General features: G+C 53.8%; 1 protein-coding gene across 5 annotated transcripts in view; it reads right to left on the reverse strand.

Moving 5' to 3' along the window:
* LOC140898275 (butyrophilin-like protein 2) overlaps positions 1 to 23,724 on the reverse strand; it is a 1,102,357-nt gene that overhangs the window by 111,928 nt on the left and 966,705 nt on the right. The gene's annotated exons all lie outside the window — the stretch shown is intronic.

The following is a 23,724-nucleotide window of genomic DNA, read 5'->3' on the forward strand; positions in this document are numbered from 1 at the left end:
GGAGTTTTCTCCTTTTCTTGTAGTGGTTTTGATCGAAAACAGACATCCCTGTATAGAAGGTAAGAGCCTCGGAGAGGTTTGGAACCTCTTCAGTCTGATCCATCAGGTGCCGGTTGATTTTTAGGAAAGGAAAACATTAGATTGTGGGGGAAGTATTTTATTTCCAACCTAGGACTTTGTCCCTTAGAATCACTGGGGACGTTGGTTTTTCTCCTTTTTGTTTTCCCTTTTCCTCTGTCCCTCCTACCTTTCTCTTCTCGCTTCCTTTGTCATTTTCCTCTGCTCACCAGGAGCTCTGTGTGTGGAGCGGGGGCCGGGGGGCGTTGTGGGAGGCCCTTACAGAGAGGTGAGACTGGAATAGGGCTCCGAGAATGATCACCTCGGTGGTGACCAGGGCCATTCTTTGGGCTATTTAATGAGAACCCTTAGCCTCCCACCCCTCAAAATCTCAACCTTGATTGGCTGAGGAGGGAGCTATTGACAGGGAGGAAACTCTGGTCTTTGTTGTTCTCTTTTATGACCAAGCAAATAAGTCACAACCAGTTATATCTCTGACCAATGTGGATGCTGCTCTCCATTCATTGTCTCGGAGCAGTTCAATATCCTCTCGAACAATCCAATTCTTCTCAAATACTTGCTGCATAATTACTATGAACAATTGCTGGTCTGTAGCTCATTTGAGAGTAATTCTGCTACTGACTGGCTGCATCAGCTAAGACAAGTCCCTGCTCCTTTCTCAGCCTTTGTTTCTCCTTCTGTCAAGTAGGAATAACAATGCTCTCCCACCTACCTCGCCATGGGTGGATGCTGGGGATCCACTGAAGAGTGTCACTTGAAGCAGTACAGACTAGGAGGTGTCCGATCACACTGAGCCATATCAGATTATGACCTAATATTCTCTTTTATTTGTATTTTATTCTTTTGAAATTGTGAAGAGCAGCAACTACTTAGCTCAGACTGAAGCATCTCATCTAATTTTCTAGATCATAGTTGGTTTCAGAGTAGCAGCCGTGTTAGTCTGTATTTGCAAAAAAGAACAGGAGGACTTGTGGCACCTTAGAGACTAACCAATTTATTTGAGCACATGCTTTCGTGAGCTACAGCTGTCGTGAGCTACAGATGCATCCGACGAAGTGAGCTGGAGCTCACGAAAGCTTATGCTCAAATAAATTTGTTAGTCTCTAAGGTGCCACAAGTACTCCTTTTTCTTTTTGCTAGATCATAGTGTCTCCCCTTTGTGTACGACGAGACAGTTGAATGCACTGTGACAAACAGGAGATGCTCTTGTTTTGCAAACAAATATTTTTGCAAAGAATTTTTATCCTACTTCTTATGATTTCAAGAAACAAAGTGGTTTCATCTGAATGGATTTTAAGACAGAAAACGGTTTCCATGAAAATGTTCACACCTTATTTCCTGGGCTTTATCCCTGCCTCCGGGGGGGTTGTTGTCTGTTAGTTAGAACAGGAGTCAGGATTGTTGTCTTCTCTTTCTGGCTCCGTCACGCTTTGCTGTGTGACACCTTGGGTAGGTCCAGTGGGAATAGGGTCAATTCTCTAACTCCAGGCAGCAGGGAGCCTGGGTGAGATAAGGGATGTTAAGGCCGTCTGCGAAGGAGAAAGGGATGTTTCCAGGTGTTGAATGTCAAGAATTCTAAACTTTGCTGAAATGGCTAGTCTCGAGAAACAAGAACTAGTTGGGACCAAACTTTAACCATTGTTTTTTTTAAAGCCCATTCAGGGATGTGAGTCCCAGAGAGCCATGGAGAGGGGGAGCAACTTGCCCAAAGTCCCACAGATCAAGAGGCAGCAATGGAAGCAGGAGTGACCCTCCCTCTCAAAGGCAGGGGGACCAGCCATTAGGGCCTGGTTGCAATTGCCAGCTGTGGAGGGAGTGTGCGGCAGTAGTTAGTGAAGGGGTCGATCCATGGCTCTGACACTCAGTGTGAGCCTGTGCTCCTAGCTGAGGCCCGTTTGCCGTCAGTCGGGTTAGGGTCCCATGGCTACAGCTCAGTGGGTTTGGGAGGCTCCAGGAAGGTGTGTAAAGTGCTGGGATGTCAGGATCCTGGAGGCGCTGTCACCTCCGCCCTAGGGCAGTGTTCTGCAACCCCTGCTGCTGGCAATCAGACAGACTCTTGTTTTCACAGCTAGTCGATCGCCCTAGTGTCATCACCCTGCCTGCTGGCTGGGCAGGGTAACTCCTGAGGTCACCACCCTCTCCAGCCTGCCTTGGGCTTGGAGAGTGAGGAGGAGGGCGTGGGACGTCTGCTGACGCTGAACATCCGCCATCCATCATCCCATCACTGAGAGCAAGTTAGTGGCATTCGGGTTCCTCGGTGGCTTCCCCTGTCTGTCTAGGGAGAGGCAGAAATGGGGAGAGACTATCTCCAAAGGGGGATTTCCTTTGCAAACAGCCCCCAAGAGCCCCTCATTCTTAGGCCAGGCAGGGGCTTCTCCAGAGCCGTCTCCAGTGTGTTTTGAAAGGTTCCAGCAATGGGGCTCCCAGCCCTTTCCTTGTGGGACACCGTTCCCCAGGTTGAGAGTCTCTGAGCTGGGCCGGACCCTGTGGGCTGCTGAGTCTGGAAATCAAGGGGGAACGAGGAGGGCCCTGGTCTTCCTGTGCCTAGGCTCTTTGTGACTTTGACGTGGGGAATGGTTTCCCAGGAGAAGTCCGGACTCCTGGCTTCTGTTCCTTCTCTAGCCTGGGTGGGAGAGTGGCCTGGGACGACAGGAGGGGGCTGCTTGTCCAGAGGAACCGATGGTCTTAGGGACTGACCCCATTGCTGGAAAAGGATGAGACTTCCTGGATATTGCAGCAGCAGGGATTAAGAGGGGGAACATTAGGAGAATATCATGCAATGAACTCCTGCCCGTATGTGTAGATGGCACTCCCTGCACTCCTGTGGGGGCAGAAGGGGCTGCTGTGGTTGGAGGAGGGAGGAGGAGGGACGGAAAAGGCCCAGGAGTGAAAGGCTGCCTTGAGCCCAGTCTCACCGCTGCTCCCCGCTCGGTTCCAGGATGGCCAGGCTCCTGCGGATGTTGCGGAGGAAGGCTCTGCAGGTGGCCCCAGAGCCTGAGGGAAGCAGCTGCCACCTTCCCAAGGGGCAGAGCAACCCCTGCGTCCCCGCTGGCGGGGAAGCAGCTCCCGTCCAGACCAGACGTCGGAAGTGCCCGGCCTTCTGGAAAAGGACCCCGGCTCCCGGCGCAGGCGCCGAGCTGGGAGAGGCCCCGACCAGGCCCCAATGGAGCTGGCCCAGGCTGCGGTTTTGCAGACAGGACCCAGCCCAGGAGGGGCGCCGGGCAGAGTGGCTCTGGGGCTTGTTGTGTGGGCAGCAGCGGCCCCAGGAGCCCAGCCCTCCTTCCCATCAGGAGGCATCGCCCTGCCCGCTCTCTGAGGCCCTTCCAGCCCCCGCCGGCCAGGAGGGGGAAGGTCCCTGTCCCAGCACGGGCAGCTCAGCATGGGACAGCAGCAGCTCCTGGGTCTCTGGCTGCAGCCAGGCTGATGGAGGCCACTGCTTTGTTCCAGGTGAGGAGCCAGGCAGGGCTGAGGGAGGGGTGAGGATGGGGATGTGAACACCCTGGGCCCAGCCACTCTCCCTGGGATACTGGGCCAGGGCGGAGGTCCCCATCCCAGGTGTCTGGCCTGAGCCATGGGAACCCCACGGACAGCAGCAGCCGTCACACAGCTGCCCCTTCCGCACGGGGACCTGTGGGTGGGGGCGTGAAGAGCTGCTGCCACTTTGGTCCTTGCTGCTCCGGGGCTGGGAGAACAGGCACCTGCCCTGGAGTCCTGGGCAGCGGAGGGGGGCTCTGCTCTGGGCTTCTGAAGCTGTTAGGGCCTGAAGGCATCCCTGAGAGGGAGGTTTGGGGCCTGATCTGCCCTGGGTGCCTGAGGTGGGAAGGGGGGTCTTGAATCCTGCTCTGCCCACCACGCCCCTGTCCTTCCCTCCCTGGTGCAGGGACCCCCTGGGATTCGGAGCAGGAGGAAGGGGTGCACATGGCCAAAGATGAAGCTGCTCTCAAGGTCATCCGAGAGCAGCTCCAGTGCAGAGATAAGGTACAAATGTTCCCCACCTGGGCTTGAACCAAGATTGCCCTGTCCCTTCCCAGCATCCCCACCCCCTGCCGAGGGTCTTGTCCCTCCTGATCCACCACCCCTAATGGGGCCCTTTTACATCCATGATGTGGGACCCCCAAGATGGGGGTGTTTGTCCCACAACAGACGAGGTCGTTTCCCCCCACAGGCACTGTCCCACTTCCTGATCCTGCTTGTGTAGGAGTGGTGGGGGATTTGGACAATAGGCTGGTCCCCACAATCCCCCATTGAGGCCTGAGCCCTGGAGCTGGTTTGGGTGGGGTAGGAAGGTCCCTAGCTAACAGGTTCTCTCTTGCTATACCCCACTCCCGGTGGGTACAGGATGAGGGGCAGCAGCTCCTGTTCCTTCAGGCCATCTACCCCGCATGTCTGGCTGCACGGGAGAGAGGGGAGGACACGCTGGAGCCGCGCTGCTGCAAGGCGGCTGTGGTGAAGAGGATCGTGGTGAGTGAGACACGCCATACGGCAGCTGGAGGGAGGAGAGAGACATGGGTTTGGCAGGGGTATGGCCGGGCTCATGGGTGGGGACTGGGTGGTGTTGGAGGGGGCAGCAGAGGACAAGGATTCCTCGGGCTGAGGACTTGGGAGAAGAGAAGGGAGAAATTGTGAGATTGGTCAGTAGTGAGCAGGGGGGGAATTGTGGGGCTGGGGGGCAGCTGAGAGTGGGGGCCAAGGAATCACATGGTCCCAGCTCGGTCATCAGAATGGGGCTGAATGGGGGCAGTTTTGACAGGGAGGAGGAGAGAAGGGGATTGGGAGTGAGCTGGGCAGGAATCTGGGAAGGAGGACAAGTTTGATGGGCAGGAAGGAATTGGAGGAGCGGGAGGTGGTGGGGGATCCTGCTGACCATGTGGGGCACTGGCTGTGTCATCTCGTCATTGGGAGGTGTGAGTCGGGCCTGAATCTCACACGCTCCTTTGTCTCCTTCGCGTCTCACAGGAGCTCATTGAGGAGCTTCCCGATGACTCGTCACCCAGCGCCGTCCTCGCCCACTCCCTGGCTGCAGTGGGGAACCTCTGGTACCGAGACAGCCCCATTCCCCCACCCCGCCGGCTCCCCTCACCCCAGTGCTGCTCAGGCCCAAGGCTGGGAGTCACCGTCACTGTCCCTCCCAGGTCACCTCCCAAGAGTGGAGCCTCTAGCAGAGATGGTGGGGTGGGAAGGGTCACTCTCTCCTGGCGGGGCTCTTCTTTTCACTCCCATAACATGACAGGGGCCTTGGGGAGGGGCTCATTCCGGGGATCAGATACAGGAGGGGCAGCAGGCTCCAGGGAACAGCAGCTATTCCTGTCCTGCCACTGTCTGTCTGGGACGCCTTGGCCTTGTCATTCCCTAGCGAAGTGCCTCAGTTTCCATTCTCGCCAGACTGTGCCTCTATCCCTGTGGCTTGGTGTCTGTGTTGGCAACAGTCCCACCCGCATACTGCACAGTCTAATAGCAGCTCCTCTCTCTTGCCAGCACCATGAAACCTGCCCTGGAGCCAGCCCTAGAGACCCACCTCTTGCGAGCTGCCCTTCACTCCGTCTTCACCCTGGGCACGGAGAAGGACACCACCGGCATCCAGGTACCTCCTCCTCCTCCATCCTCCTCCTCTTCCAGAGTGGTCCTTGGTCCCTGCTCTCTTGATTCACTGGAGCTCCATCTTTAGGGGTGGGGTCGTGGAGATGGAACAAGCTGCAGGCTTGGATCCTTCCCTCCAGCAGGGAAGAGATTACGCCTCCCTGGGGGATTGCTTTCTTTCTTTCTTTCTTTCTTTCTTTCTTTCTTTCTTTCTTTCTTTCTTTCTTTCTTTCTTTCTTTCTTTCTTTTCTTTCATAAGCCGTGTTTTGCCCAGAAGCCCAGCTTCCATCCATAGCAACTTGGCTGTTTCCTACTCTTCTGCCTACAAGGCCCTCTGCAGAGACCTGCTAAGCTCATGGATCAAAGGTCCAGGGGTCATCAATTCTTGCAAATTGCCTGCAGTGGGATGTGAAGGAGAGAGGCTGGGAGATGTGTTTGGGAGTCTCCCCAGTGCTTCCCAGAGACCCCTCTTCCCATCCTGTGGCAGGTGTAGGCCCAGGTTCCCTAAATCTGACCCATGCTTTGCAGACTCTGCAGAAAGTCATCCCAGAGGTCCTGGATGCCATGCTGGGGAACCTGCTGGCAGAGTCCCCAGACACAGACAGGCTCCACTTCATCTTGGAGGTGAGCCCCATTTCACCGTAACTCTTTGGGGGACAGGTAAGGAGAGACTGGAAGATCCATTTTCTACTCTGTCCTCCTAGCTGGGTGCCCAGTGGGCCGTCCTTGGTTGGGGAGGTCAGTGCAATGTAGTGTCAGGTCCTTCCTTTTTGAGGAACAGAGTAAGGAGCTGGGACTCCAAGCCAGAGCTCTGCCTGGTTCTGCTGAGCACTAAGCACAGGGCTCCTGGCTGTCTTGGGGAGTGAGAGTCGGAAAATCCACCCTTCCCCCTCCCCTCCAACAAACAGAGCCCATGAGATTAGGGAGCTAGTTCTCAGAGAAGAGGCACATGCTCCTTCCTAGAGAAACAGGAGGGCCCCAGGGAATCAGCCCTTCCCTCTGATCTGCTCTGAAATTCCTGGGGGGATTGTGCTCTCAGTCACTCCCTACATCCCCCGAAGGATTTGCGTAGCAGGGAAGGGCCGAGGGTTCAGTCTTCTTTCTGGTGAACTGTTCAGGAATCAGGAATTCTGGGAGGATGGGACCAGCCCCGACCCCGAACATTGTCCCAATCTGGAGAGACGCAGAGAAGTTGTGACCTGAAGGGTACAAGCTGCATCCTGGGGGAAAGAATCCCCTTCTAAAGCTCTGCCATCAAGGACTCAGATATTCCCCCCTGCGCAGAACGTCTCAGGCCCCTGGGGCTGGGGGCGTGGGGGGCTCATTTGCAAAGCAGGAGCAGCTGGCCACTGAGTCTGACCTGCCTCCTTTCCCCACAGCATGTCAACCTCTGGGTCGTGTCCAGGGTGTCCCAGGAGCGAGCCAGGGCCATCAGGAGCAGCACAGCCCTGCTGAGATACACAGTCACCCTCCCTGAGTTTGACGTAAGTGAGCTCCGAGCCCAGCTTGCTGGCTCCAGGCAGAGGTGGGCTGGCTCCAGTGGGCTGCAGGATCTGCTGCTGCTGCCAGGGCTGTGGCTTCGGAGGGTTCTTCATGGGGAGGCAGTGTCAGAGCAGGATTGAGCTAGGCTTGAGTCAAGTTCTTCTTGTCCTGGTTCAGTGTTGTCCCTGGGCCTTTAAGGGGCCTACGCTCCAGCCCCTGCTTGGCATCCCAAAGCATCTCCGGGCTCCCTTGGCAGCAGAGCAAATGAAGGCTCGATCTCAAGCTCCTCTCCCCCAGCATCTCCTGCAGAGGGGCTAAGGGGAGGGAGCCCTCTGGCCCAGGGCGGACAGGGAGCTGAGAGGAAAATGCTGATGGAGTCCCCTCTGCTCTCCCTTCCATTAGATCTCAGCCGAGTTCCCTCGGATGGGGCACCATGTGGCCCAGCTGGCTCTATTTGTCAGCGATCCAGACAAGGACATCAGCCGGCAGGCCAGGGAGGGGACTTACCGGCTCTACCAACTGCTGCTCCAACAGAGGGGTAAGGAACCCAGCTGGGACACGGAACCCAATAGGGGACTGAGAGTGACCACAGGTTGATAATGGGACCCCGGACCATTTCTCTCAGACTGACCCCAGCTGGAGGACAAGTCTCTCTCTGCCTCTGTTCTTCTCCACTCCACTGTGCAGCCACCAATGGGATTGGAAGGACACAGAAACTGCAACCAGAATGAGGAGAAAAGTCTCTCTCTCTCTCTTTCTTCCAGGCCTGACCATACATGAGGCGGAAGATCTCTGGTGCTACGACTGGCACCAGGACAGCAGGCTGTTGGGCTACAAGAATACAGCCAGAGTCGGGGAGGTAAGGGCACTGTGCCAGGGCATGACACAGCTCAGGGAGTGTAGCTGGCTGGGTTCCCTGCAGTGGAGGCCTCCTGGAGACAGGAAAAGAGCCCGCTCCTTAGTTCCAGCTCAGAGTTCCTCATCCAACAACGAGTAGGACACGCTGGTGCTAAAGGTCCCACACTGGGACTGGGCCATGAGTCTCCTTGTTCTTGTCAGGCTGCAGGTTGGATTCCCCTTGAAGAAACCAAGGAGTTGCAGAGGCCATAGCCAGCAACTAGAGAAATCACTTAGCTCGGGGAAGAGACCTTTGGTCTGTCAGCTCCAACCCCCTCCCCACGTAACAACACACGCACACTCCTCTAGCCACTGAGGTGCAGGAGATCTTTCTGCTGGAAGCAAGACAGGGTCCCCTGTCATCTCTGTGCCCTGCACAGCAGATTGGGCCTGCTCACACACATTAGAGATCCATTTCCAGCCCATCCTGGCCCCTGCCATAAATTGCCTTCCCGAAAGAGCCACTGGAGGCTTTGGTCCCTCAGCATCTGTGACCTTTTAATAAAGGGGCTTCCCTGAGCCCTGGGAGCCTGAAAGCCTCCTGGGGAATGAACTGCCTTGGCCACAGCAGGTCTCTTCCCCGCCCTTTGGGGCATGAGACGCCATTGTACCGCCAGGACTTGGAGGCTGGCTCTGGGCAATCTGCTCGAGCCTCATGTCCTCTTGGTTTTAGGTCTTTGGAAAATTCTTCTCCGTCGGGCAGAGAAGATCCTTCGTGCAGACAGCTTTGCTGGCCATCCACGACCCCCTGCTGCGTGTCAGCCAGGCTGGGCTGGTGCTCGTCTACTCCCTCCTGGGGGAAGCCCAGCAACTGATGGGGGACACGGTAAGCAGCTGCAATCGACTCAGAAGCTTGGGGTGGGACCCAGGGCCTCATTCCCATCCTCTCGCCATTTGCTGGCCTGGTAGCAAGGAGCCTAGTGGGGACTTCTGGCCTTCATGGACTTCTGTTCTTAGGATGTGGTGCTCTGCTATCACTCCTGGGAAGGACAGGAGAGTCCCCTAAGTGCCCTCTGGGAACCTTTCCTGCCCCACAGAGCTGCACCCATTTCCCCATGGCCTAGTGTCCATGTCACCCCAGCCACCATCGAGAGTTGCTCCCATCCCTGGCAGCCTGGGAGGCCAAGGACTGACTGGTGATGGTGACTGACTGAGGCACATGGGCGTGGAAAGCTGGTCTTGCTGCTGGTAGGGCTGGACCCGCTCTCGAGAGATTGGGAGGATTCAGTCGTCAGGGGCTGCTGACCTGCCCCATTCACCAGGGCTGCCATCCTGTGGTTTCAGGTTTTGTCACTGGGGTGTCTTGGTTAAAGGTCTCAAGCTCTCCCCATTCCACTTCACTGCTGCCAGAATCCCTCCCGCCCCCCGCCACCCTTCTAGAGCCCCCTCCCTGCCCTACCTGGGTGGGGATGGAGGTAGGGGTGGAAGAGAGGGTCCTCCGAACTTGAGCGGTGTCCCCAGGTGGGTTGGAGGTGGAACAGCTGTCAGGGGCACTGATGGGGAAGTGGCAGGAGCTCACCCTACAAGGAGGGGGGTTGGCACTGAAGGTCACTAGAGAGGACAGCAAGCCTCCATCCTGGGGGTCAGGAGGGTGAATCTACCACTCAGACATGAGCAGCTGCTGGGTGGAAATGATGGTGCTGGTTCCAGGTGCCCTTAATCCTCCCTGATTCCTGGGGAGTGTGTCAGTCTCTGACATGTTCTTGTTCCCCTGCAGCATGAGGATGTCACAGCCAAGGTCATGGGCCAGCTTCACATGATTCGGCACTTGCACCAGATGCCCGAGGCGCTGCAAGGGCTGTGGCTCATCTGATGCTCTTCAAGGTTCCCCTCCCTGTTCAGCAAGTCCCGCTCCCTGCTGCAGGTACTGCTGTCTCTCACTATAAATGGGGGACTAGTGGAAGCAGAAATGGAGGCCCCTGGCACTCACAGGAACTCTCTCCCCTCTCTGTGGAGCTGTGTCCTTCCCACGGCCCCCCAGATACCTTCATCTGGGGCAGGAGCTCTTTCCCTCACACCCATATCCCTCCCCTCTTTCCTTGATCTCACCCCCATCCCATTTCCCGTGCTCCCAGGCAGAGATCTTCCTGCCCCATATGGCGCAGAAGGACCTTTGCATCAGGGCTACAGACTGTCTGCCCAACTGAAGCTCAGGAAGCTCCACCTTTGAGGAGGTGAGGATGGGACAGAGGCTCCTGGCTAGCTTCATCTCCTGCCCTTTGTTCTTCCTTTGGCCCTTCTCTGGGCTCTCAGAGTCTGACATGAAGAGGAGCCTCCTCCCCCCGTGTCTTCTAGGTCCTGGGGTGTGTGACAGCCTCCCAGATGGGTGCAAGCAGTAGTAGTTCTCAAAGAGGCCTAGAGGGAAGAGCCCACTCCCTCTTGGAGGTAAGAGCCATTGACTTCTTTGGGCAAAATGGGTTTCTTGGGGGAGAAATGGGATCCCTGCTGCATAGCCTGGGTGGGAGCTTCCCCCATCCCTGGGACAGAGACATCTTCATCAGTGTGCCACCCTTTTTTTTTCCAAGCAGGAGGCTCCCCAGAGAACTCCTCCTCAAACCTGTTCTCCTGGGAGCGTTTCTGGGAGGAGGCTCCCGTCCCTCAGTCTCCAACTCCATCATGCAGTCTCTTTCACCTAACATCTCTGCTCTCCAGCTCCACTTGCCGCAGCAGGACAAACGGACCTTCAGCTCGTAGGGAACAGACTCTGACCTCCTTCTGATCAGCAATGGGGTTTCACCATCCCCTCAGCAAACCTGTCAGCCGGGCTGGACCGGATTTGAAGGAGGAGGGTATCTAACAGGGTGGCTTGGCCTATGGCTGCCTAGCCTGGGGCTAGGCCAAATTGATGACCAAGTGAGCCCCACCTGAGGGGAAACAAGGGAAAACAGCAGCAAAAGTCCAGAAGCAGAGCGAGCTGTTCAGGAGATGGCCTTGGGCCAAACCCTGGAGTCCAGGGTAGGACTGGCTTCTCTCACTGTCCCTAAGGAAGGGGACATAGAAGACCATAGAAACCCAAGAAGGGCAGGCCGAACCGAAATCAGGCTGAGGAAGAACTCCCCACGAGGGTGGAAGGCCTTGTTTCTGTTCAAGACATTTTGGGACTTTGTTTGCAAAGAGCACGACCCAGGAAGGAGTGGAGTAAAGGACAGTCACCTGGTTGGAGGGCTGAGTTCCCAGCCAACAAACTGCAAGAGTGAGTATGACCGGGGTTGCTAGCCCAGCGAGAAAGCAATGACACAAGGCCTGGCCAGCATCTAGCAGTGAGTGAACTCTGGTACACACCCAAAGTGGCCGTGTTTAGAGCCCTGGGTAGGCTCTTCTGTGGGAATTTCCCATGGGTCAGTGGGGCCGGAATCTCTCCTGCTCCTTTGGTTTCTTTGTGCTTCCCACAAGATGTCTGGTGAACTGCCCTTGGACTCTGGGCCCAGCACCGCTCAGAAATTATTCGCTACCTTCAGAGAGACAGGGCACAGCTCAGCCTGTTGGGTAGGCTGGAGAATCACACTTCACTCGAACACACAACACTGAGGTGGTTTGGGAAGTATAGTAACAAAGAAGAGATTTAAGTGATACTAAGCAAGAGAAAGAGACAAATTTCAAAGAGAGAAACAAAACACAACACACTTTGTAGTGACTAAAACTGAATCTTAACAAGTCACACTCTTTGCCTTAGCAGTTTCCAGACTAACATCTCAGCTTTCCTAACAGACCTTCTTTGATGTCCCTGTAGGGTAGAAAACTTCTCTGTCGAATCCGCTGATTTGATTGCTTCGTCTTCTGGTTTCAGACCCTCTGTTATCCTTCTGGGGTTCCTGGACCCTGATTGTAACATCTCTCTGGCCCAGCCTCTTACACAGATGTGTGCTGCAGCCAGCCCAGCGCAGGGAGCAGTGGGGACAGATGATCTCCTCCTGTCAGACCAACCAACAGGGGTCCCATTGAGGCTTAGATGGAAGATCCCAGGCATCTCCTGGAGGTAAGAACCGTCCACTCTTCTGGGCACTTGGGGCTGTTGCAACAAAGAGGGGGCTCCTGTTCCATAGCCTATTTGTCCTCATGACTGTGTTTTTTTCTTCTCAGAGGATGCGCCCGGGACCCTGGAGACTGTTTCGTGCAGGAGGTTTGAGCAGGGAGAGATCACTCACTGTCCTGACCCATGGGTCATTAACCCGGGTCTGCAGGGTTCCTGGGAGCAGCCACCCTCCAGCACGCCACCTGGAAGCCTACGAAAAACTGCTTACCTAGGACTGACGAAGTCCAGACCCAGTTTGAAGCTCCTATTGGCAGAGTCCCAGAGCAGCTAATCGGCCCCCGGGACCTCCTTAAACCAGCAGCAGGAACAAGAAGCTGTCTGAACAGCCGAGAACCTCCCCGGCTCTGGACCGTGTGTTGGCTGTTCCTGCTCCCACTCCCCAGGCTTGATTTCCTGGTATCTGGACTCAGGGTGACTCACCTGACTTGAGGTTCTGAACACAATTTGTTCTTTTGCTTCTGCTCTTCCAGTGTCCTGACCCAGCTGACTCTCGACTCCTGTCTTGTGAGTGTGGACTCTGCCTCTGACCACTAGGTCTGGCTGCCCATGACCCGGCCATGACACTGACTTTTCTACAATTCCTCCAATGCCCTTTTCTGCTCTCCAGCTCTGCTCTCCCAGCAAGACACACCGATGCCTTGGCTCCCAGAGTCCTGCTTACCTGCTAGTCAAGGGCTCATGGGGAGTGTTTGTCTTGCCCCCTCCCCCACCACAGCTGCTTGTCCTCGGGGACTCTCCCTAGCGCAGAGGAGAATCCGTCCTGGCAGCAATTCAGGAAGTCACAGAGGGATGGTCTGCTCAGCTCTCTCTGCAATGCCACTGCCCGAGACCATTACGAGTGGGTGCCCAGTGACTGTGCCGGCAGCTCCTTGAGAGACTCCTGGGGGCAGGGTAGTCGTATTTCACGATGACCGCGGGAAGCCATGCGAAGAGTGCGGCATTGAGGAGACTCTCCTGCTGTCCCAAAGGGTTTCTGTTCTCCTGCACGGTCAGACCATGGGGCCAGGTTGCAGAATGGGGAAGAGCTGTTTGGTGACGAGTCCGAGGATTCACCATACAGGTGGCAGCAGCTGCAGATCCTGAAGTCCCTGTGGTCGGGTTACCATGCGTCCGGAGTTTCCCGGACATGTCCGGCTTTTTGGGTTTTAAATTGCCCTCAGGGAGGAATTGGTAAAACTCTCCAAAGGGCCGGGATTTCCCTCCCAATGCAGCACTCTGGGGGCGGAGGGGGAGCTGCGCACTCTGTGGGGGAGCACGGCACTATGTCTGGCTCCGCACCCCAGACACACTGCTCTGAGCAGCAGGGTACGGGGGCCGGGGGGGCTGGAGAAGGGGCATGGGGTCCCAAGGGACAGTCAGGAGACAGGGAGCAGGAGGGGTTGGATGGATGAGGGGTTCTGGGGGGAGCCTGTCAGGGGGTGGGCATATGAAAAGGGTGTCGGGGGAGTCAAGGGACAGGGAGCGGGAGGGGTTGGACGGGGCAGAGGTTCGGGGGGGAGTCAGGGGCAGGGAGCAGGGGGGATTAGATGGGTTGGGGGTTCTGCTGGGGCAGTCAGGGGACAGGGAGTGGTTGGATGGGTGTGGGAGAGCAGGGGGTCTGTCAGGGGGTGGGGGTGCGGATAGGGGGCAGGGCAGTCAGGGGACAGGTAGGGGCTGGAGTTCTAGGGGGGCAGTTAGGGTGGAGGGGTCTAAGGAGGGGGCAGTTTGAGACAGGGAGAAGGAAGGCTTAGATAGAGGGCAGGGTCCTGGGAGGGGGCGATCAGGGGACAAGGAGCAGGGGGGTTGGATGGGTTGGCGGTTGTGTGGGGGGCAGTCAGGGGGCAGGAAGTGGGAGGGAGTAGATAGGTGGCAGGGCTACCATTCCCCCCCACCCCTCGGAGTGTCCTCTTTTTTGAAAGTTCAAATATGGTATCCCTACCCTATGGGCCCAGCCTCCACTCCTGAGAGTTCAGGCGAACCTCCCCCTGTTCTCAGGGAGGCTTTGGCTTTGGCGGCTGGGCCTGCCTGCCGAGACAGAGGACTCAGTGTTTCCATTAGGCTGCTCAGTTGCCAATGCAGCCACCCAAAGACGTGAAGAATGGAAGCGAAAGAGCAAAGCTGGACCCTCCGCTGATCTCCTGCAATCAAGTGAGCCCAGCCTGGGAGAGACGAGAGAAAGCTTCAAGGTGGCTGGTGGCTGCATGGAGCCAGGGGAGGAGAAATAAATAGTTCATGATGAATCCTACAGGCTTTGTCTTGTGTGGTGAAGGGTTTAAAATGGGTCTAGTTACTATCACATTCAACTTTACAATCGCTGTGTCTGATTGAAGGGCAGGTCTAGAAAGGTCAGAGGTCACTCTAGGAGCTTCAAGTCTCAGATTCTGTCCCTATTGCCTGCTTTGACCAGCTGATCTCACCCCAACACCGCCCTGACGTGGTCGCAGTGGTGAGCTTTTCCCTCTTTTTCTGGATTCACCACCGGCATGGGGACAGGATCCATGTGGCCAAGGAAATGGAGAGGCATGGGGGTCACTTGCAGAGGCATGCAGAGAACTTGCAGAGTTGCCTGTTCATGCAGTTCCTATGGGGGAAGCACGGTAGGGTACCGTGCACTCCGAGGCACCATTTCCAATTTTGGTGGTGGCGGGGAGGATAATTTCACCATGATTCCAGGGGCTACTTAGGCACCTGAAAACTCTAGTGTTTTGACAGATAACTTAGCAATGAGCTGACAGGAACACTTGCCAGACTGCTTTCTGGGGAAGACAGCTAGAAAAATGGATCCAGGGAATGGTTCTGTAGCTCTGAGCTGTTTGGACACTTTCAGGGAACATTCCCGATGCAAGACAGAGATCCCCAAAGTTATCCTGGGTAACCCTGAGAGACTTATGGAAAACTAGCAGATCCCACATCTCTGCTGTCACTTTGCATAGACAAACTCGGACTGTCCGAACCTGTTCATGTATTTTACCTGCTTTAACCTCTCAAGAACTTTCACATATAAAAGGAAGAAAATTAAATAAATGACATAGGTACATCTATATAGGGCCGTAGTGTAAAGCCGATCTCAGAGTTGTCCCTTTGAAATGGAATTATTCACAGCAGTAATTAAAGTTAAACATGCACGTAAGTGTTTCCAGGCCCAAGATTAAGGCCACAGCTTATGAGAGGTGCAGATGCAAGAAGAGAAGAGCTGTGCAAAAACTGAAATGCCACTTGGAACCTGGCCCAAACAATGCATCATGAAAAATAAACTCATCTTGTTATACAGTAACAGAGCTGGTTCAAAAGGGTTTTACACTGACAATGCAACCTTTGAACTAAAAATGCCACTTTGGATTACATTGATCATTTGAAAAAAGTTACCTCTTTAAAAAAAACATTTTGGATTTCTCTGCCCACTTGAGAGAGAACATGGAGTTTTTCCCACCAAAACGAAACAAAAATTTGATCATTAAAAACATTTCCAAATAAGTTGGAAGAATATCGGGGGGGAGTGGTTTCTTCTTCAATTTTCATGACCCTCTCCACCCTCCCTATTTTTGACCAGTTCTAATTGTGAATAAATGTCTGTCTGTACATGAATGATAAATATGTCTGCTACTGAAACATTTACAAACAATGGCTCTCATCAGGAGCACTGAGGTCACATTACGCAGAAAAACACCCAGGCCGGCAGGGTTCACATTCTCGAAGACATAAACCGCCCCAGGACGGGAATGTCACACACAACACAGCTGGACTGGCCCGGGTTGGTTAGGTGCATGTTTTGCTGTTGCTGGCAAATTGTGCTTTTCTGAAGGTGGGGGGGAGTTATATTTGAAAGGAGTTCTTCATCCTCTCCCACTCTCATCCAGGGGTGCCAGAACAGGGGAGACCAGGGCCCACCACTTTTTACTGGCCATAAGTGTGAGCGACTGGATGATGGGGGAGAGAAGGGAGTGGGGAGGGCAGTGTTTTGGGGGCAAGAGGAGGCATGAAGTGGGAGCTCAGGGAGAAAGGCGGTGTGAGGGAGGGCCTCAAGGAAAAGGGCAGTTTGAGGGGGCAGGACCTCGAGGAGAAGGGGTGGCACAGGGGGTGGGCCACAGTTTTTGTGCCAGCAGCCCCCCCACTTTTAGGAAGCTTTTGCCCATCCTGCCCTCATCCCAAATTAATTTGTTGCAGTAAGAAAACTTTGAGCAACAAGGGGACTTAGAGACCCACCATATAACCGCCAAAATCCTCACCCGCCCCTCGAGCTGGGCAAACAGAATTTTTTGGTCACTGGCAATTCCAAAAAAGAGATGGAAAAAAAAGCGGTTTCATGTTGAACAAAACTAACATTTTTCCAAATTTTTGATGAACCAAAAGCTTTAAAAAAAAAAAAAAGACCCAGGAACATTTCAAGGGTTATAACTTTTTGAATTTTTAAAATAAAAGTGAAGGACATTTTTAAATAAAAAATAGTTTCAAACTGAAAAATCAAAATGGTTTGTTTGGAAAGTGTCTAAATGAAATGCTTCGACTTTTTAAGAACTGGGGGGAGGGTCTGGACGTGAACAATTCAGCAGACTGGATACGAAACAGGTCTCCTTCCCCATTCTCCAGGGCTGGGTCTCGATTCCTGTTTCTGGTTCCCTGGGCCTCGTCCCCGTCCCTGTCACACACTGCGGGGAGCTCAGATTCCTGGGAATCCTGCGGACTTCCAGGCTACTGGGAGGGATGAGTCAGCAGCTTCCTGAGGACAAGTTGCGAGTAGGCAAACACTTTCCCTCTATCTTTCCAAAACCCACATAGGTATAGTGAGACCAGCACCCCCACCACCCGCACCACTCCACGCACCATGAGACGATTCCAGGACGCTGGCTCTGAAACAAAAGAGAGAGAAAGGCCCCATGACTAAGGGACTCCGTTAAATCATCCCACTGCTGCCATGAGGATCCCAGAAGATGAAGACGTTCCTGGGGTACAGTAAGAGCTGAGTTGGGTCGAGTGCACATGGGCAGCACTCAGAGCAGCGGGAATGAGATCTCCAGGCTCATTATCCCCATCGGCCAACCTGACGGAGGGAGAAAGGTGAGCCCGGCAAAGCAGCCCCTGTTCCAGAGTCTGGGAACTGGGATTTTTAAGATGCTCCAAGATGGGGTCCCTCAGGTTCTTAAGGTTAGAGGGGACGGTTAGGATCATCTCCTCCAGCGTCTCCTGAAGCGTGGGGAAGGGCTAGCCATGGTGGGAAGGGTGGGGTTTGAAGATGTATACAGGAAAATGGGGGCTGGGGTCACTAACACATTGCTGATGGGTGAGGGGCACGATTGGTTTCTTTGCCTTGAGGGTCTCAGCTTTTAAAAGCTTTGGGAAGAATAATTTAGTCTGAGCCCTGGCATAACCCAGGCCAGAGAACGTCCCCTACTGATTCCTGCACCCAGTCCAGTGATTTATGGCACTGACTTGGCATTGAGAAGGATTTTATCATAGGCTTACATCCAGCTGCAGAAGAGAAAGGGCATTAGAAGCTGAAAGACCCCAGAAGTGGCTCTGGTTTTCTATTCAAAATAACCACCCAGGGCTGATTTTCCCCAGCCCAGCGCCTTGCAGTCATGCACCCACCACCTAGTGAATTTGGTGTGCAGGCAGGCTGGGAAGATCCTGAGACAGGGAATGAAGGGGTGTCACATCCACCTGCCCTTCCTGAAGGTAGATCACAAAAAAGTCTAGAGGTGAGTGCTGGGGTTTCCCTGCCATGAGTGGGCAGCGTGCAATTAACAAAGGCTGCTTCTCATACTCACACACACACCCCTCATCACGCCATGCACACCTCTCACGCCGGCACCAGATCTGATTTCATCTCATGCATTTACACAGCACATCTCTGCAAGCAGATTATAACCCCCAGGGTCCATAACTCCAGTTAACTCTGCAGTGAGGACATGCTCCCCCCAGCCCCAAGACCTTAAAACCCAAGGTCGACTCCCCCTGCTCGAGAAGACACACGCTTCAACCCTGCCCCACCCCGCAGCCCCAGTTCCCTAACCTGGGGCTTGCCAGGGGATTCTCTGCTTGTGATCAAGTGGGGCTGGCTGGATGCAAGGCGCTGGCCAATCCTCTCTGTCTCCAGCTGCTAAACTGCATTCAAAGAAAGTTTACAAAATAATCCCTCCCCCCTCTTCTGTGTGTTCTTTCCACGCGCTCTTCCCTCCGTCCCTATTCTCTGCGCCTCTCAGTCTCGCCTGCTCAGCCAGCAGCTGGGGATTTGCAAATAAATAAATAAAAATAAAAAAACTGGACAAAAAAGCCCCAAATATTTTCTGTAAAATCGACATGGGCAGGACCACCAGTGCTGGACCTAGCGGGGCTGCCCCCCCCCCCCCCGGCTTGAAGCCGTTTCCATCTTATCCAGGGTTTACAGTTTGGCTCAGTGGCTCTCTGCCCCCTCACTGTACAAATTGTTCCAGCGCCCCTGGGCGGGACAGGGCCTGAAGAAAGGGGCATGCGGAGGTGTTGGGAACACATGGGCCCTGCAGCTGCCCCCCCGCCATGCCCCCTCCCCGCCCCAGCTCTACCTTCTCTAACCCCCAGACAACACCCCCCCCCCTCCCCTTTTCTGCTTAGGATTCCAGCCCCACTGAACGGTCCAGACGGGAGATGGAATCTCTTCCCTGAAGTGCCATCCAAAAACCCAGAGGGGCGGGCTGGAAGGAAGAGCCCCAGAAACACCCCGACCCACGGCATGGCAGAGGCGCAAAAGGAACGGGCGAGATCGGCGGCAACTTCACCAAAAGCTAAGGCCAGCCCCCCGTCACCTGACTCTACGAAAGCGCAGTAAGCTGGTGGTGTAAACGGGGCATGGGCAGTTCCACCAGACGATCAACAGAGCCGGTTAGAGATTCATTTAACAACTCTGGAATGGCTTTGCAATGGGAGGAGAGTTTTCCGAGCCATGCTTTGCTTCCTGAGGCGGTCAAGATTTGAGCTTTACTAGAGGATTGTACAGGATTCAGGCACTCTCTAGTTCCTCCTTTGTCAGCCCCTTGCCCTAACACCCTGCCTGCCCTGGGTGCTCAGCTGAGCTCTCCCTCGCTGCACGGTGCAAAACCAGAACTATCCCATTACTCTCCCCTGCTGTGTCTCTCTCCCTCTCTCCCCTCAGGCCAGGCTGCTGCTGCCCCAGGGGAGCTCACTGGGGTCAGGGGTGTCTCTGTGCTGGGTCCCCGGGGCTGTTGCAGACGCTTGCTCCTGCTGGGGCTGGAGGCCCTGTTCAAGCTCCCCTTGGAGAGAAGCGCGCTGTGTTCACAGGAGCAGGACCAGCACCGCAAACCGACCGCCCGGCTGTCCCAGAGGTTCCCGAGCCCAGCGCTCACCCCCAGCCCAGCCGCATCCAGCAGCTTCTCCCTGCGCCAAGGCACCGCAGCCCGTGGGGCATCTTCAGGGCAGCGGAGCTCCAGGTACTGCCGCTTCTCTGCCCAGGAAAGGGATGGGGAGAGGCTGATGCTGACCCTGTGGGGCTGAGCTGAACAGCAGCAAGTGCAGCCAGTCCCTGTGGGGATCCCCGATGGCTCCCTGGCTCCAGCTGCTGTTTGGGAGGCAGGGAAGGGGCCCTACAGCCAGGCAGGCTGCACAGCTGCACGCCCCATAGGTGCTGGGGCTGGTGCTGGTAGGGAGGTATGGGGAGGTGGGGATTTCACAGCAACTTTAACTAATACACTGAAATGTTTCCATCAACATTTTGTGCTAGGGAAAATTGGGTGTTCGATTAAAGACAATTTTTTGTGGAAAGTGTCATTTTAACAGGAAAAAATCAATTTTTTGTTGGAAAATTCAAAAACCAAAAATGGTTTGGATGATGTGGGGGTTTTTGTTTTGTTTTTTCCCCAATTTGGGACTAACTGTTTTCCGGTGCTGGTAGAAGGTTTTGGCGGGGTTAGCCATTCTCGGCAGAAGTTTTTCATGATCTTGCTCTCCTGGATGGGGAGAAAAGCTTGAAAAGGTGACCCCCCCCCCCAAAAGGCTCCAACACCAGGAGCTGGAGAATAGAACCCAAACTTGTTGGCTTAAAACCAACGAGACTTTAAAAACAATCGTTTTTCAGGGGGCCTCTGACTTGTGATTTTTTTTTTTTCGGTCACTTGCAATTGGCCACGTGGGATAGAACCAGCTTGGGCAGGATCCAGATGTTAGCCCATCTAGAGAGGCCTGGCAGTGGCTCATACACAGCGGCTGTGGGAGTTAGGGACAGGAGAGTGATTTTCTGAAATTACACCTAGCAAGGGAAGGAGCCGGGGAAATGCAGTATACCCTGGGGAATCAGGGACACGCAGGGGGAGGCCACAATGACGCTGCTCAGTAGTTTTGTTCTGACACGCTCAGCCCTCGTGGAACAGAGCCCCCGGCCTTCCTCTCCACGGGCACTGACTTATTTTTCCCCGTAGATGCTCCACCCCTGTTCGGCCCTTAGCCCCTACTCTTGTTCCACCTCTTTCCCAGGGCACCAACTCCTCACCGCACTCTTCACCCTTGTATCTCTCCAAAGCCAGCCAGCCAGAGCGGGGTGGCACCTCCTCCCACCCCACAACGACCCCTTGCTGCAACTGTCATGAGTAAGTATCGGGGAATGAACCCCTCTGCTAGGGCTCTCCCAGGCCGGGATCTCGGTGTCTGGGGGCGGGGGGGATTTGCTGGGGGGTGTCTCTGTTTTGCGCTCTCCCAGCTCCGCTCTTCTTTCTCTGTTAATCCTCCTGGGGTGGAAGCCACCTTCCAGCTCTCCGCTGACCTGCCTGTGCCCCTCTCCTCTCTCTGCCAGGCCTCTGCCTTCACTGGGAGCTCTCGCTAGGGTGGGGCTGCTGCGGACTCTGCTCTGAGCTCTGCCTGCGTATGGGGGAGCTGCACTGGAGCCCCTGGAGGGGTCAGGGACCGCAGGGAGAGCCAGCATCTCGCAGGGTTTCCTATTTCACACCGATCTCTGCACCATTGCTGCACCCAGGGCCCACTGCGCTGGGAGAACCATTGAGGGCCTGACTCTGGGGGGTGGCTTTGCCAGGAGCTGTGTCCTCCAAGAATCGGCCCAGAGATGTCTGGAAACTAGGCCACGGTCTGAGATTGACCTGCTTATTCTGATACCTATTGCTCCCAGGCTTCCCCCAGCTGCTCTTGGCCAGCGGATGCAGCTCTTTGTCCCCATCTAGTGGCCACATCCCAGCTTTTCGCTCCCTCTTGCTTTTCTGTCAGTGAGCTCAGCAGTAGGCAAGGCGCTGTAGAAGACACTGTGAGGGGAGGAGAATTAAATTCATGGAGGTGTTGCCGGCACCCAGTGCCAGAGGCGAACAACAGCAGGGGGGGGTTTGTTACCCGGTATGCGTCACTTAATAATCACAACGGGGTGGAGAAGCAGAAAAGTTTATTTGCAGCTGCAAACAAGGTACAGGGGGAATAGAATTTTAAATTTTGCACATTAGAGCAGGTCATTACACACACTTTTATATTCCTTAATGCGACTGCACTACACATTAGCTAATTAAAACTTTGCACAAATATTTTGCTTTTTTTATATGGGTTACAACAATGTTTATTTTTTGCAACTTTTAACAAGCATTTTTAGCAACTTAAACGACCAGCACATCTTGTTTGGCCTTGTAGCTGTTTTTTTTATTATTTTTAACTTGGCGTTAGCAAACTTTACACTATGAGGCATTATATGCGGCTGCTACATTGTTTTAAGAGCAAAAGAGCTTACTCAAACCAGCCAGGCCTGAATTTTATTAAGGGGGTTTGAGAAGAAGCTCTTAGGGCTTTAGCAGGGAGACTTTTTTGACCTTTATGGCCTTTTATTTTTTTAATTTAACTAGTGGCCATGTCCTGGGGTTTTTAACATTTTTTTTTGAGACTATTTATTTTTATTGCTTGAGTTTTTTTATTTTTATTTACTTACTAGCGGGCTATGCATAAAATTAAGATTTTTAAAACTATGCAAAATAAGCATTTTTACCAGGACTATATATAACATAGTAAATATAACACGATTCATACAGGAAAAAAAACTTAAATAATAGGCTAAATACCTTATTTAGCTACAGGGAAAGGCTTCAACTAGAAAATTAGCTTAGCTTAGCTTAGCTAATTTTCTCTGGTTTGCTGATGAATGCTCTTTGCTAGCTGCTTTAGGCGTTGGAAATCAGCTTTTACGGACGGCTCTGCATCTGTTATATTAAAGCAACACATGCTTGCAAACTCCTGGCATAGGTGACCATGGCGTAGAAGTAAATAGTCTACAGCCAGCCTGTTCTGTAGCATGCCCTGACGTACTTCCCCTAACTCATGTGAGAGTTGAGCCAGGACGGCTGAGGTTAAATTAATGGCCTTTGCCACTGTGCAGGCAAGGTGCTCTACTGCGTGGTAATTATGCACCACAAGCCCAGGGATACTAACGAAAGAAAAGGCCAGAGCTGCTGCCTTAGTCTCTGAGAATAAGGTTCTCTGAGAACGACGTTGCGTTCACTGCACTCTGGGCCAGTGCCAGCCAGGTATCTACGGGTACAATGCTTGAAACAGCAGTACCGGTTAGGCACATGGCTAAGAGGGGGAGTAAAATATACTTTTTTATTTATTTTTTTGCTTTTTTGGTGGGCTGCTGTTTAAATAGTAATTTTAGTCTAAGATCTTCACTGGAGGGGGCTAAATGCATGGTCTACCTTTTAGCCGGGGGGCGGGAGGGGGGGTTTGACACGTCTTTCAGCTGAGTATAATGAATCTAATTCTTGTGTCCCTCGGCATTTGCTGCCGTGTGGGAGACCAGCAGGACGGTATAGGGTCCCTTCCACTTTTTCTGGAGGGGCTCATCTTTCCAGGTACGTACGAGCACTGAATCACCAGGCTGCAGGGAGTGGATGGGTGAGTCCAAGGGTAGAGGCTGGGAATCCTTAGTATACCTGTGAAGAGACAAAGAACAGCAGACAGGGAACACATATACTGAGAGATAAACTTGTTTTTTAATTTTTACTTTTTTTTTTTACATAAGCGGTGTACTATTTATAGGCCGTGTTTTTTTAAACATAATTTTAAAGGGACTGAGCTTTAATTTACCCTTTGGGAGAGCACGGCTGCGGAGCAGAACTAGGGGCAGGGCATCAGGCCACCGTAGGGAGGCCTCCTGGCATACTTTCGAGAGATGTTGCTTAAGGGTCTGATTGATCCACTTTACTACCCCACTGGCTTGCGGTCTCCAGGGTGTATGGAGTTTTCAGGGAATCTGTACGGTGTCTGAGATGCTTTGGACGATTTTTGACGTGAAGTGTGTTTTATTGTCAGATTTTATTCACTGGGGAAGTCCAAAGGGAGGAATAATCTTTTTAACAAACTTGAGAGCCACTGTCTTGGCAGTGCAATTGTGACATGGAAAGGCTTCTGACCATCTGCTGAATCCATTTACTATGACAAGGAGATACTTGAACTTTTGGGTCCGGGGAAACTTAGCAAAGTCTATTTGCCACACCCGTCCGGGGCCTGGAGTGGGTTCCAGGGTTGCTGGTGGTACTGGGTGTCCTGATTGGGGGTTATTCTTTTGACAGACTAGGCATTTTGTTTGTACTTGGGTAGCTAGGGCTCTGAGTCTGGAGGTTATGAAGTACTTTTTTATTACTTGGATAAGTGCCTCCCTGCCAGCATGAGTGGTTTGATGTAATTTTTGTAATACTGGCAGAATTAGGCCC

Source organism: Lepidochelys kempii, chromosome 14, assembly GCF_965140265.1.
Source record: "Lepidochelys kempii isolate rLepKem1 chromosome 14, rLepKem1.hap2, whole genome shotgun sequence".
NCBI lineage: Eukaryota > Metazoa > Chordata > Testudines > Cheloniidae > Lepidochelys > Lepidochelys kempii.